At 44.0% G+C, this 14,713-nt stretch overlaps 1 protein-coding gene across 12 annotated transcripts in view; it reads right to left on the reverse strand.

The window, feature by feature from the left end:
• Positions 1-14,713, reverse strand: part of DMD (dystrophin) — a 3,641,189-nt gene that overhangs the window by 1,436,322 nt on the left and 2,190,154 nt on the right. The gene's annotated exons all lie outside the window — the stretch shown is intronic.

The following is a 14,713-nucleotide window of genomic DNA, read 5'->3' on the forward strand; positions in this document are numbered from 1 at the left end:
AAAGTGTTTTGGGTGTTCCTGAGTGGTGACTGTACAGACACACTGAAATGCACTGAGTGATGGACATGTTATAGGAGTGTCACGGACATGTTGCATAACTGGTTGTGAATTTAGGCACTTAATCACTTACTACAGTGGAGGCACTAGAGGCCATGCTCTGATGAAGATTATGCATCTAGTATGGAAATGGTGACAGTTTTGATGGTACATCCAATGTTTGTGCCTAAAGACGCACCAAGCAGAATTGTTGTATCTAAAGATGATCATTGTGGGTGTCCCAGTCTTTGCACAATCAAGTGTATGCTTATGCATCATAGAAGGGCTTATACTAGTTTTAGCAGAAAGTTGCAGACTGAACTCAGAATCAGGCCAAAGTGCTGTATTTACAACTGTTGAGCAAAACAGTTTGGAAGAGGTAACAATTTGTTAAAAGTTTACTGAAAATTGTATAGGGTGATCATGCTGTGGAGTGTGACATTTTATTCTTGATGGTTCAGTTCATAGACCATGGCTTGAGTGCTTTTGATAAACTTAAATCAATATTATAAAAAATCAGGGGTGAAAGGACAAATCTCCTGTGCAATTGTTAATATGGATTAGGAAGTATAGATAGGTGTATACTAACAGCATCAGTGGCAGATGATTTATACAATTTCAACCTTGACATGCAGCAATGTAATGGTGCCCATACACTCATGAGATATCTGGTACAATCCTTCGATTTTGACCTCATCGGTGTGATCGCAGGATTGTATGCACATCGAATGTGTCCCCCGATGCAATGCGTGGGCACGTTGGTCGAATCTCGTATCTCAAGCTATTATGTGCTGCACTTAATATTTATCAGATCGCACGTGCGATCGCATGCTATTTTTATGACATTTGATTTATCGCACTGCGATGTGCGATCTGTGAGTTATTTAGCTCACGTCTTAGACACTCCCCGCCACCCACTGTGCACAGGATACAGGAGAGAGGCTTGAAGAACGTTGCTCTGCTCCAAACAACAAGGTATGCAGCCTACACCACTGGCCACCAAATTTTATTATTATGCTGTTACCACTGCCCACCATTATGCTGCCACCTCTACCTTATGCTGGCCCACTGCAAGCCACTTGCTGTGCCATCTCCACCATTATGCTGGCCCACTGCAAGCCACTGGCCGCTCCCTGTCCAACATTATGCTGCCACACTACAAGCCACTGGCCGTGCCCTGTCCACCATTATGTTGGCCCACTGCAAGCCACTCCCTATCCACCATTATGCTGGCCCACTGCAAGCCACTGGTTGTGTCCTGTCCACTATTATGCTGTCCCACTGCAAGCCACTGGCCGCGCCCTGTCCACCATTATGCTGCCCCACTGCAAGCCACTGGCCGCTAAATGTCCACCATTATGCTGCCCAACTGCAAGCCACTGGATGTGCCCTGTCCACCATTATGCTGCTCCAGTGCAAGCCACTGGCTGCTCCCTATCCAGCATTATGCTGCACCATTGCAAGGCACTGGCCGCTCCCTGTCCACCATTATGTTGGCTCACTGAAAGCCACTGGCCGCGCACTATTCACCATTATGCTGGCCCACTGCAAGCCACTGGCCGCTCCCTATCCACCATTATGTTGGCCCACTGCAAGCCACTGGCCATGCCCTGTCCACCATTATGCTGACCCACTGCAAGCCACTGGTCATGCCCTGTCCACCATTATGCTGCCCCACTGCAATCCACTGGCTGCGCACTGTCCACTATTATGCTGTCCTACTGCAAGCCACTGGCCGCGCCCTATACACCATTATGCTGGCTCACTGAAAGCTACTGGCCATGCACTGTTCACCATTATGCTGGCCCACTGCAAGCCACTGGCCGCTCCCTATCCACCATTATGCTGACCCACTGCAAGTCACTGGTCGTGCCCTGTCCACCATTATGCTGGCTCACTGAAAGCCACTGGCCGCGCACTGTTCACCATTATGCTGGCCCACTGCAAGCCACTGGACGCTCCCTATCCACCATTATGTTGGCCCACTGCAAGCCACTGGCCATGCCCTGTCCACCATTATGCTGACCCACTGCAAGCCACTGGTCGTGCCCTGTCAACCATTATGCTGCCCCACTGCAAGCCACTAGCCGCGCCCTGTCCACTATTATGCTGCCCCACTGCAAGCCACTGGCCACTACCTGTCCACCATTATGCTGCCCCACTGCAAGCCACTGGATGTGCCCTGTCCACCATTATGCTGCTCCACTGCAAGCCACTGGCTGCTCCCTATCCACCATTATGCTGCACCATTGCAAGGCACTGACCGCTCCCTGTCCACCATCATGCTGGCCCACTGCAAGCTACTGGCCATGCCCTGTCCACCATTATGCTGGCCCACTGCAAGCCACTGGCCGCTCCCTGTCCAACATTATGCTGCCCCATTACAAGCCACTGGCTGCGCCCTGTCCACCATTATGCTGACCCACTGCAAGCCACTGGCCGTGCCCTGTTCACCATTATGCTGCCACACTGCAAGCCACTGGCTGTGCCCTGTCCACCATTATGCTGACCCACTGCAAGCCACTGGCCGCTACCTGTCCAACATTATGTTGCCCCACTACAAGCCATTGGCCGTACCCTGTCCACCATTGTGTTGGCCCACTGCAAGCCACTGGTCACTCCCTATCCACCATTATGCTGCACCATTGCAAGGCACTGACCACTCCCTGTCCACCATTATGCTGGCCCACTGAAAGCCACTGGCCGCGCCCTGTTCACCATTATGTTGGCCTACTGCAAGCCACTGGCCACTCCCTGTCAAACATTATGCTGCCCTACTACAAGCCACTGGCCATGCCCTGTCCACCATTATGTTGGCCCACTGCAAGCTACTGACCATGCCCTGTCCACCACTATGATGACCCACTGCAAGCCACTGGCTGTGCCCTGTCCACCATTATGCTGACCCACTGCAAGCCACTGGCCGCTACCTGTCCAACATTATGTTGCCCCACTACAAGCCACTGGCCGTACCCTGTCCACCATTGTGTTGGGCCACTGCAAGCCACTTGTCACTCCCTATCCACCATTATGCTGCACCATTACAAGGCACTGACCACTCCCTGTCCACCATTATGCTGGCCCACTGAAAGCCACTGGCTGCACCCTGTTCACCACTATGTTGGCCTACTGCAAGCCACTGGCCACTCCCTTTTCAACATTATGCTGCCCTACTACAAGCCACTGGCCATGCCCTTTCCACCATTATGTTGGCCCACTGCAAGCTACTGGCCATGCCCTGTCCACCACTATGATGACCCACTGCAAGCCACTGGCCGCTACCTGTCCACCATTATGCTGTCCCACTGCAAGCCACTGGCCGCGCCCTGTCCACCATTATGCTGCCCCACTGCAAGCCACTGGCCGCTACCTGTCCACCATTATGCTGCCCCACTGCAAGCCACTGACTGCTCCCTATCCACCATTATACTGCCCTATTGCAAACTACTGGCCACACCCTGTCCACCATTATGCTGTCCCACTACCCACCGCAATGCTGCTGCACCTCGCACACCAATGTATTATCACAACACATTTGAGATCATTCACACCGGTAACAAGAAAACAAAACTTTATTTAACCAGAATAATGCAACTATTTACATATTAACTATTTTATATAAAAATTTGACATTAAATATTCATTTTTTTTAACATTCAGCAGATGTCCATCGACAGCCAGGAATTTCTCTCAGGTTTCATCAGCCTCTACCATGAGGAAGAGTGCCTGTGGTTGACCTCATCACCAGAATATTCGAACAAACAGAAGAGAGAGGCAGCCTATAACTGCCTGGTGGACTACTCTAAGCCAACATACTTGACCTGGGTTAGGAAAAAAATTGCAAACTTATGGACAATGTTTGTGAAAGAAAACAAGAAGGTGGAAGAATCCAAGAGGTCACGGTCAGGTGCTGCTGAAATGTACATTCCACAGCTCTGGTACTACCAGCACCTGACCTTGCCCATGGAGAAAAGGACAGCGAAAGCATCCCTGGTTGTGATAGCCGAGTCCGAGGGGGCAAGTCTGGATGTGGATGGGGCCAAAGTGGTAAGTTGTTTTAAACTTTTTTTTCTTATGTAATGGAAACCTCCTGCCATGTCACAGCTCCTTCCCGTTGAAAAATTTGTTGTAATTTTCCTGCACCTTTTTTGCCCTTGCACTGCCACGTAAGGTCACTGCAGGTGCTTCCAGTGAGGAAATCACCAGTTCCTCCGCTGGCTGTTTGGGGTCTTCTGATCCTGCAGGGAGCAAATGCATTTGCCTTGTGGCCTTCTGTTGTGCAGTATACAGCATGCAGTTACTACAATGTCAATTTTATCCAGCCTCAAGTTGATGGGACGGTGGAATATTCTGAATCAGTTGCTGAGAATGCCAAATGCATTCTCAACAACCCCATGGGCCCTAGAAAGGCTATAATTAAAAATGCGCTTACTGTATTATGGTTCAGTACTCTTTGCGGGTAGGGCTTCAGTGTGTGTTCGAGCACAGCGAATGCCTCATCTGCCATGAACACAAATCCCAGGCCATTCTTTGTTTCCTCAACAGGCAGCAAATTAATGGTGTTGGAATTGAGCCTCTCATAGAATCATGTATTCTTCAAGGAACCACCATCAGATCAACAACCACTTTTCCCAACATCCAGGAAAATAAATTCACAGTTTGCATTCACCACTGCCATGAGAACAATGCTACAGTAGCCCTTGTTATTGTTGTAGTCCAACCCGCTGTTGGTGGATTTGGTGATGGGCACATGTTTCCCATCTATGGCACCACCACAGTTTTGGAAATTCCACCGCCTCTCAAACTCCTCTGCAATAGCTTGACATTCTTTGACACTTGTAGGGAACTGTAAAAAAAAAAAAAAAATATTGAATATTTAATAAATATGTTTTTTTTCACCTACACACAATAAGACTTAAGCCATGCCCTTGATAGCCCAGATTTATCTTTGGAGAAAACAACGTCTCCACAGCAACTGGGTGGCAGGAAGAAGCCACGAAAAAACAAACCCCTCCTCCTTAAACCAGCTACCCTTCTTGTTATCGTCAACCCCCGCCCCCATCCACCCACCCTTCCTCCACTATCCAATCTCCTCCTCAACCCAGCTACCCTTCCCAAGCCAGCCACACATCCACCATTCCCTCCGCAATTCTGTCCTCCTTGATGGCAGAGGGGGATCAAGAGAAGGTGGAGGATACAAGTTTCTTTGAAATGTAGGGTGATTTACTGCTGCCCTTGTTATACATAACAACAGATGCGGTGCCACTCAACGCCGTAGTATCAGAATGAACCACATCTGTTGCTATATATAGCAATTTTTTTTCATTTCAGAAATGTTATGATGCAGATGTGCTGCATCATGAAAACTTATACTGTTTGCTAAAGTTCAGCCATGTTGGCCACATATTTAATAAAAAAAATTCGTTTTGAAATAAAAAACTATTTTTTTTCTACAAAATGCAGTTTAAAAAAAAAACAATTTGTAAATCTACAAGCAATGTGTGGTGTCATTTTCTTACCTTGCAGTACTTGTTCTGAAGCACCTTGATAATAGCCTTGCAGGTTTCAGGTATGATGTGTCCCAATGCCTGCGCAGAGATACTTCAGGTCCTCAAATGACTGACCAGTAGTAAGGAACCGCAGGGTAGCCACGAGCCTCTCCTGAGCAGGGATAGGTACCCGCCATTTGGTATCCCGCTTCTCAATGCAGGGGGTCACCAGATGCAGCAACTCCTGGAAGGTGTCATCATCCATGCAAAGGAAGTTGCAGAAGTCGTCCGGGTTATTGTCCCTAATCTCATCCAGGAGGGGCATGTAGGAACGAGAAGGCCGCTGAAGCAGCCACTCCTTGGTCCAGCACGATCTCATCCTCCTCCTATGCTGGGCCCTCTCTCTATCTGCACTTAACTTCAGCAGAGCATAGGACATCAGAGCTTGATAACGAGCAGAAGAATCCATCAAGTAGGATAGAAGCACTTTGTAATGCCAGGCAGAACAAAGCAGTGCACAGTAGCTAGCAATGAGGAATGAGCAGCAGGTATACACAAAGCCTGTCTAGTCACAGAGCAAACAGAAGTGCACAGTGTTAAAATGGCTGCCACTTTATATATCCCCCAGATAGCCCAGCCCTCTATGCAAATTTCAACAGATCTCACAGATAAATCTGGTGTGCTTTGGGCAGCATGCGATGCGATCCCATTCGATCACCCGATTTCTGGTCGCAAGGGGCATGCAATAAGTCACGATTGTATGCGAATCGCATGCACCAAAAAGCACTTTCGAAGTGATTTATCACATGGGGAGCTTCAAGGGAAATCGTAGCACGATATTGCATTGCACTCAATCGCACAAGTGTATAGGCACCATAAGTTTGAGCTGAAGGGAAGCTGCTTATTTCCATAAATATCTTTATTTACCAACCAAAGTACAAAACAGTACAGAGTTGAGCATTTCAATAGAAAACATTACCAAAGTCCACGCATTGTGATAAATAAACAATGGCAAAATGGTAAGCTAAGTCGGTGCAACCATGTCTAGTTATAAACTTGTTCAATTTGGCAAAAGTGGGAAACTGAATTGGTAGGGGGTTATCTATACACAGAAAAGCGACCAAGAAGTATAAGGTAGAGAATGTGGAGATAAGGAAGTTAGTGAGCACATGGCTTTAGTGGGAAAGAAGAAGAGGGAGGAGAATGGTAATTTAAGGGCTAAGGATAGAGAACATATTGGATATATAATATATAAAAAATTGGGGATAATATATCAAACAAATTGGGGATCAATACAGGAGAGCTAGAGCCCACCCCGGAGTTAGCGTGTTGACCAGTGTCGGACTGGGGCACAAAGGACCCACCGGGGAAATGCAGTGGTAGGGACCCATGTTTATAGACTTGGCAAACCATTAATGTATGGTCTGGGCCCCTTGATAAATATATATAGTAAATACTGCTAGTGAGTACATGATGATGTACCACATTAATAACAGCAATGTACTGTAGTGAATACACCATAGTCCTGTGCAGTATAAGGTAACCTGTTTATAGTGTATAAGCAAGTGCTCAGTCTGGAACCTGATCCCTAGAGGAGATGGTGGGGCCTCCAGGCCATGGGGCCCACCGCTGGTTTCCCCTGTACCCCTGTGGGCCAGTCTGACACTGGTGTTGGAAATAATTTCTGTGCAGGTGCTGATATTGCTTGGTTATATAGATACACACCAGTGGTTGACTCAAATTATGAACTCTCATCTCTCTGGAGCTACAGTATGTGGATGACATGTGTCTTCTACTGTGATGCTCTAACACACTGTCATACAGTCTTAAGATGGCTCCAACACATGCTCAGTAGTGATCTTGATGGCCATATTGGGATACGGCATGAAGTCTCTCTGGAGGGAAGACAGGAGTATGCAGAATAGCGCACTCTTCTTTTAGTGTAGCTAAATACATGTGCCTGGGGTGGGTGACTTTAAACTTTGAATACCATGGATTGCAAATGGTGTGGTATTTGTTTACAGCAGGGCTGGCCAAACCAGTCTTCGAAATCTAACAACAGTTCACATTTTCCAGACCACCTAGCTGGTGCACAGGTGTACTCATTACTAATTAAGATGTCCTGCATTCATTCCTGACAATTCTACAGATCTCTAGGAAGCCTGGAAAACATGAACTGTTGCTAGATTTCGAGGACTGGTTTGGCCAGCCCTGGTTTACAGTGTTGTTTTCAAGAATTGTGAAATGTTCCATTTTGGTAATGTATCGAATGCGGGTCACAATCTCCTGATGTGTTGGCAAATCAAGTTTTTCAACTACGTGCTGTTTGGTATTTTGCAACAGAAGAAATGTGAAGGATCAGTTGATTTACTAAGTTGATGTACCAAGTACAGAGTACAGGTTGAGTATCCCATATCCAAATATTCCAAAATACGGAATATTACGAAATACGGAATTTTTTGAGTGAGAGTGCGATAGTGAAACCTTTGTTTTTTGATGCTCAATGTACACAAACTTTGTTTAATACACAAAGTTATTACAAATATTGTATTAAATGACCTTCAGGCTGTGTGTATAAATTGTATATGAAACATAAATGAATTGTGTGAATGTACACAAACTTTGTTTAATGCACAAAGTTATAAAAAATATTGCCTAAAATGACCTACAGGCTGTGTGTATAAGGTGTACATGTAACATAAATGCATTCTGTGCTTAGACTTAGGTCCCACAGCCATGATATCTCATTATGGTATACAATTATTCCAAAATACTGAAAAATCCGATATCCAAAATACTTCTGGTCCCAAGCATTTTGGATAAGGGATACTCAACCTGTAGTAGTTTAATCAGGGACAGTGTGGTGAGTAGGTGAAATAGTGAGCAATTAATAGAGGTAGTTCCAACTAAAGAGGGGATAGTTTCAGACATGTCCATCAAAAGTGGAAAAAGGTGCCAAGTTATCCAAGTTGCATCCTACATAAATTGTAGGTGTTAGGGTATATTTTATGTAGCTGGTCTGGTACTAAGTACAATCCAGACTAAACGTTGCTTTAATTGACACACTGATGGAACATTTGGAAGATGTTTTTTCTAATGATTACCCATCTAGGTGAAATTGTGAAAAAATAGAAGTATGGATGAACTGTCATATTTGGAGGTATTGATAACATTTTTATCATGGAATATGGTACTATTCACAAGTGTCCATAAACAAAGGGTGCACAATTTTCCCAGTTACAGTATGTGATGTTTGCCTTATACTAAGCAGATGAGATAGATCTGTGTTGCACTAGAGGAAAGAGGGTTTGATTAAAGATGGGTGTCAAGGGGGAAGGGTAATCTGACATATGGAGTATTGGTGGTATCCCAATTTGAAAGTGTGGTGCCACTGTTGAACTAGTGAGAAAGTTACAAGTCAACGCTTGCTTGAAAGCCAAGGAAGTTTTTCTACTAAGTTTCTTTAGGTCCACCACTCTTTGTGTGGGGGCATCTGCAGATTTAACTTAAATACTAAGGATGTGGCCCACAGTTGTGCTACTATTCTTGTGGAAAAATACTTAAACATGGTCTAGAATATTGAAGAATCATTTGGTGGCTGAGCCGGAAGGATGTGGATTTGGGGCCATTGAAAATGTGTACCAACCAGATACAATGGCAGTTTTTCACTAGTGTGTGAGTTGGACTGTCAATGTAAGTTTCCTGTGTCTAAAGTTCTATGGGCTAAATGCAATAGCCTCTGAGTTGGTGGAGGTGCGGGACTTTGAGCGAGTCTGCTTTTTTAAAAGCGCAATCATTTACAAGGCAAAACCAACCCGGTTTTGCTTTATAAATGATTGCTACTTTAAAAAAAAATAAAAAATAGGCAGACTCGCACAAAGTACCGCACCTCTGGCAACATGGAAAATATTACATACTGTATTATATTAGTATATCAAGTTTTCCTATGTCTTCAAAGCATGTGTTATATGTATATAACAAAACAGTCCAATTAACCTGCCAGTTACATTTTAAGAAAACACAAGTGTATTTTATTGTTCAAAAATTAGGTACAAATGATGTTTCATCATACCAGTGATAAACTATAGACCAGAGAGAGTGGATCTAAATTTATCTGGCAAAAGAGGAGTGATGGTGTCCTTAGTAACAGATAGCATGACAAAAGAGGGAAAGGGAAGTTAGAGAATCAACAAGAACATTTACTCATTAGGTATTAGAAGCACCTACACAGTATAGTTTTTCTTGCACTTGTAGCTTGCAAAGATAATTAAAATCATTCTCCAGTATACAGCATTTATTACACTCTTAGTAAATTTCTACTAATATATTTACAGGAATATTTAATAACATTGTGCAAATCTAATTCACCATGTGTAAATTACAACAAAAATAATATTTTAATTAGGCTACACACAGCATGAGTATTTCATCTGTGAGCCTTTGCACACAGGCTACTAATTGTGCTGTAAATCACCCATGTAAGCCACAGTACAATTTATTAGCTGTACTATAAACATATCTATATCTCTGTGGAGCCTATTCATCATCACTGAATGGCCCGTTACACTAGCATTTTCGCATGTTTTAGTAACGGGACCATTATTTATTAGGAGCCCGATGGGGCAACCTAATATTCAGCAAACTCCGAAAGCTGAACGTTTTTTTAGTTTGATTTCGAGAATCAATGCCGTCTACAGCCGTATCCAGCTTCTTGTAATAGGAAAGACGCCTGGGGTTGTGAAGCAGGATCCGAGTGGATCCCTCCAGCACCATGGCTCTGTGAGACTTATGGCCATGTGCATACTTTGGTAGCAGTTTTCCTGATCATGGGGACAGCTGCTTGTCGGAGCAGCTGTCTCCACACCTGAGAAATATTGGATTGCTCTGGTACTTAAGTATCTGCCACCACAATTCATGATGAGTCTGATACTTAGTCATCAGGGGCCACACAGCCCCCAATAATGAATAAGCCCCTTTATATCTCTGACTATGGGGTCTATGTACTATGCCTTGGAGAGAGATAAAATGGAGATAAAGTAACAGCCAATTCGCTCCTGTCATGTTACAGGCTGTATTTGAAACATGACATTTCTTTATTTAGCAACAGTTTCTTACATAGCACAACATATTGTGTGTTGTGCTTCACAAGTGGACCAACAGTAATAAATCAAAACTGGATAATAACAGACTGACATACTGTAGACGTAATAGGGCTCTGCTTGCAAGCTTACAATTTAGGGAAATAGGCATTGATACACAAGGATAGGTGCTACCTATTGCATAATGATGCAGCTAGATTGCAAAGGTTCACAATGGGCTGTGTGACATGGTCACATAGCAATGTTGGCCAAGGGTCAGGAGAATATGAAAGTGAAGAAAGACAAAATATGTTAGGTTATGTGTTTACTGTAGCGAGTAATTAGGTAGTGAAGCTTATGAAGGTTAGGTAGGTGTATATGGAATCTGATAAGCTTGTCTGAAGTGAGTTTTGAGGTAACACTTGAAGGTTTGGAGACTAGAGAAGAGTCTTATTGTGCATGGTAGGGCATTCCACAGTCATGTAGTTGTGATTGGGAGCGAGTAATGCATGTGCATGAGATACACAGATCTTAAGGAGAGGTCAGGAGACATTTTGAGATAAGCAAAGAGATGCATGTTGGTGCAGTTTGGTTAATAACCTTATGTGTAAGTAAAAGTATTTTATAATGAATATGGTAAAATACTTTTAACCGGTTAAGAGCTGATTGGCTGGTAATTAATCTCTGTCCACTTTATCTATTTCCAAGGCTTAGTAAATAGACCTCCATATTATCTTAAAAACAAACAGTAGACTAGCACACCCATGCTAAAACATCCTTTGGCTGGATGTCTGCATAAAACAAACTATGAAGAAAGAGGCAGCACTCAAGGTTAAATGTAAATAGTAGTCCCGAATATAATCCAACATTCCAGAATTTAAGTGTTCTTTCCTCAGAGATAATATATGTATGTATGTAAGTAGTTACACCTTCTTCAATGTCAGACAATGCTGTGGTTACACTGTTATTCCACATAGCGACCAGATGAGTGTGACTAGCTGTTATGTTGGACCCCTTTGACTGGATCTGTTCAGTTTATCACACTCCACAGAATGAGAGACACATAGGGGTATATTTACTAAGCTCCCGATTTTGACCGATTTGATGTTTTTTCATCAAAGTGTCATCTCGGGAATTTACTAAACTGAAATCTCGGCAGTGATGAGGGCATTCGTATTTTTTTGAAAGTCAAAGATAAAAAATACGAATGAATACACCATCAGTCAAACGCGGCTGTTTAGGTATAGAACTCGGTAATTTACAAAAAATTAAAATTCACAAACACTGTCGGCAATAGCCAAACACTGCCGTGAAAAAATACAAATCGTAAAAAAAGCAGTTTTAAAATAGACCTGCTTTTTTTTACCGTGTTCTGATAGGCATGCACAGATCCGTGAGATCCGTGCATGTTTATCAGTGGGAAGGGGTGTGAAAGGGTTAAAAATCAGGAAAAAAAAATTGCGTGGGGTCCCCCCTCCTAAGCATAACCAGCCTCGGGCTCTTTGAGCAAGTCCTGGTTGTAAAAATATGGGGATAAAAATTGACAGGGGTTCCCCCATATTTGAACTACCAGCACCGGGCTCTGCACCTGGTCCTGGTGCAAAAAATATGTGGGACAAAAAGCGTAGGGGTCCCCCGTATTTTTTGAACCAACACTGGGCTCCACTAGTCAGAGAGATAATGCAACAGCCAGGGGACACTTTTATCTTGGTCCCTGCGGCCCTGGCATTAAATCACTAACTAGTCATTCCTGGCCAGGGTACCCTGAAGGAGTGGGAACCCCTTTAATCAAGGGGTATTCCCCTCCAGCCACCCAAGGGCCAGGGGTGAAGCCCGAGGCTGTCCCCCCATCCAAGGGTGGCGGATGGGGGGCTGATAGCCATAGTGTAAAAAAAATAATATTGTTTTTTGTAGCAGTACTACAAGTCCCAACAAGCCTCCCCCGCAAGCTGGTACTTGGAGAACCACAAGTACCAGCATGCGGTGGAAAAACGGGCCCGCTGTACCTGTTGTTCTACCACAAAAAAAATACCCCCAAAAAAACAGAACACACACACCGTGACAGTAAAACTTTATTACATACATGCACACCAACATAGACACATACGTACCTATGTTCACACGAGGCTCGGTCCACTTCTCCACGTAGAATCCCGGGATACCTGTAAATAAAATTATACTTACAAAAAATCCTGTGTAGATCGGTCTACTTCTTATAAATTATAATCCAGGGACTTGGCAAAACAATAAAACACATTACCCGAACCACGCACTGAAAGGGGATCCATGTTTACACATGGATACCCTTTCCCCGACTGCCGGGACCCCCCATGACTCCTCTCAAAGATGGTCCCTTCACCCAATCAGGGATCGCCACGTCATGGCACTCTCCTGAATGGCTGTGCGTTCCTGAGCTGTCAGTCAGGCTGCCCACGGCAGAGATACAATGTAGCGCATAGGCGCTCCATTGTATCCAATGGTGGGAACTTTTTCGGTCAGCGGTTGACTGCGAGTAGCCTCAGGGAGTGCCATGACGTGGCACTCCCTGATTGGCTGAAGGAACCCTCTTTGACAGGAGTCACGGGGGGTCCCAGCAGTCGGGGGGAAAGGGATCCACGTGTAAACATGGATCCCCTTTCAGTGCATAGTTCAGGTGGCTTGAGGGGGGGACTCCTTGATTTAAGGGGTTCCCACTCCTCCAGGGTACCGTGGCCAGGGGTGACTAGTTAGTGATTTAATGCCAGGGCCCAGGGACCAAGATAAAAGTGTCCCCCGGCTGTGGCATTATCTCTCTGACTAGTGGAGCCCGGTGCTGGTTCAAAAAATACGGGGGACCCCAACGCTTTTTGTCCCCCATATTTTTTGCACCAGGACCAGGCGCAGAGCCCAGTGCTGGTTGTTTAAATATGGGGGAACCCCTGTCAATTTTTTCCCCATATTTTTATAACCAGGAGCAGCTCAAAGAGCCCGAGGCTGGTTATGCTTAGGAGGGGGGACCCCCCGCAAATTTTTTTCTTGATTTTTAATACTTACATTTTTTTTAAAGGTGCACAATGAAGCCCTGCACGGATCTCACAGATCCGGCCGAGATTCATTGTGTTAATTTCGGCAGTGTTTTACTATTCACTCCCGTAAAACACTGGCCGAAAAATACGAATGACAGCGACATCGGAAAAAATGAAAATGCAGAATACGACAGCATAGTAAATGAGGCGTTGCAAATTCACACATTCGATGTCATTCGTGTTTGAACTTTAACCTAATTCAGAAAAATACGAATTTTAGTAAATATACCCCATAGTGTATTTGCACCTACAACAGATTTGGACAAAGTCTAAAAGCCTAATTTCCATTATATTTATTTGCAGAATATGTAACTTAGAATTAGGAAAATGAAGCACTCAAAAAAACATAAGTTTGTTTTTTTTGTTCATTTTTAACATACTCTTTACTAGAAAAGTTGATTCAAGCGCCTAAGGGAATGAGGGAAATAGTGTTGTTTACCAATAATGCATTTTCAAAGCTATGCATTTAGTGTAATAAAACTCAGCTAATGTAACTGATGTACTATCTAGTGGTGCATTGAACAGCCTTTCATTTTTAAATTTATGCATTGCATAATGTACTATTTAATTTATATTGTTAATGCATCAATTAATGGTGTGCAGCCAAAGAAACAAATACTTTGCCCCTTGCTACAGGCAAAACAAATGCTGGGTTTTACTCTTTCTGAATTATTTTTTTCTGAAAATCGGACTATTTTAAATAGAATTTTTTTTGTTTGTTACAGAGAATACACAAACAGGCATCATTACAGAACAGGGAGTTCCAAAAGCGTGTTATGTTATATAAGCTTGTTTTATCTGACTGGGCTGGATTTCTTAAAGCAAAGGCATACTATGGGTGAGGTACAGTATGATATGCAGACAGTCATAATGTCTACATGAGAATGGCGAAATGGTTGTAATATTGACAATGACTAAGTAGACCTTTTCCATGTATAAGTGATAGAATGCCAACAGTTAGACTGTCAAGATATCATTCCAGGTAACTCAACAATGACTTACCTGCTTCTGATAGCTGCAGCAAATCCAGTGTGGCTTCCCAGCG

This window comes from Pseudophryne corroboree, chromosome 2 (assembly GCF_028390025.1).
Source record: "Pseudophryne corroboree isolate aPseCor3 chromosome 2, aPseCor3.hap2, whole genome shotgun sequence".
In the NCBI taxonomy this organism is placed as follows: Eukaryota; Metazoa; Chordata; class Amphibia; order Anura; family Myobatrachidae; genus Pseudophryne; species Pseudophryne corroboree.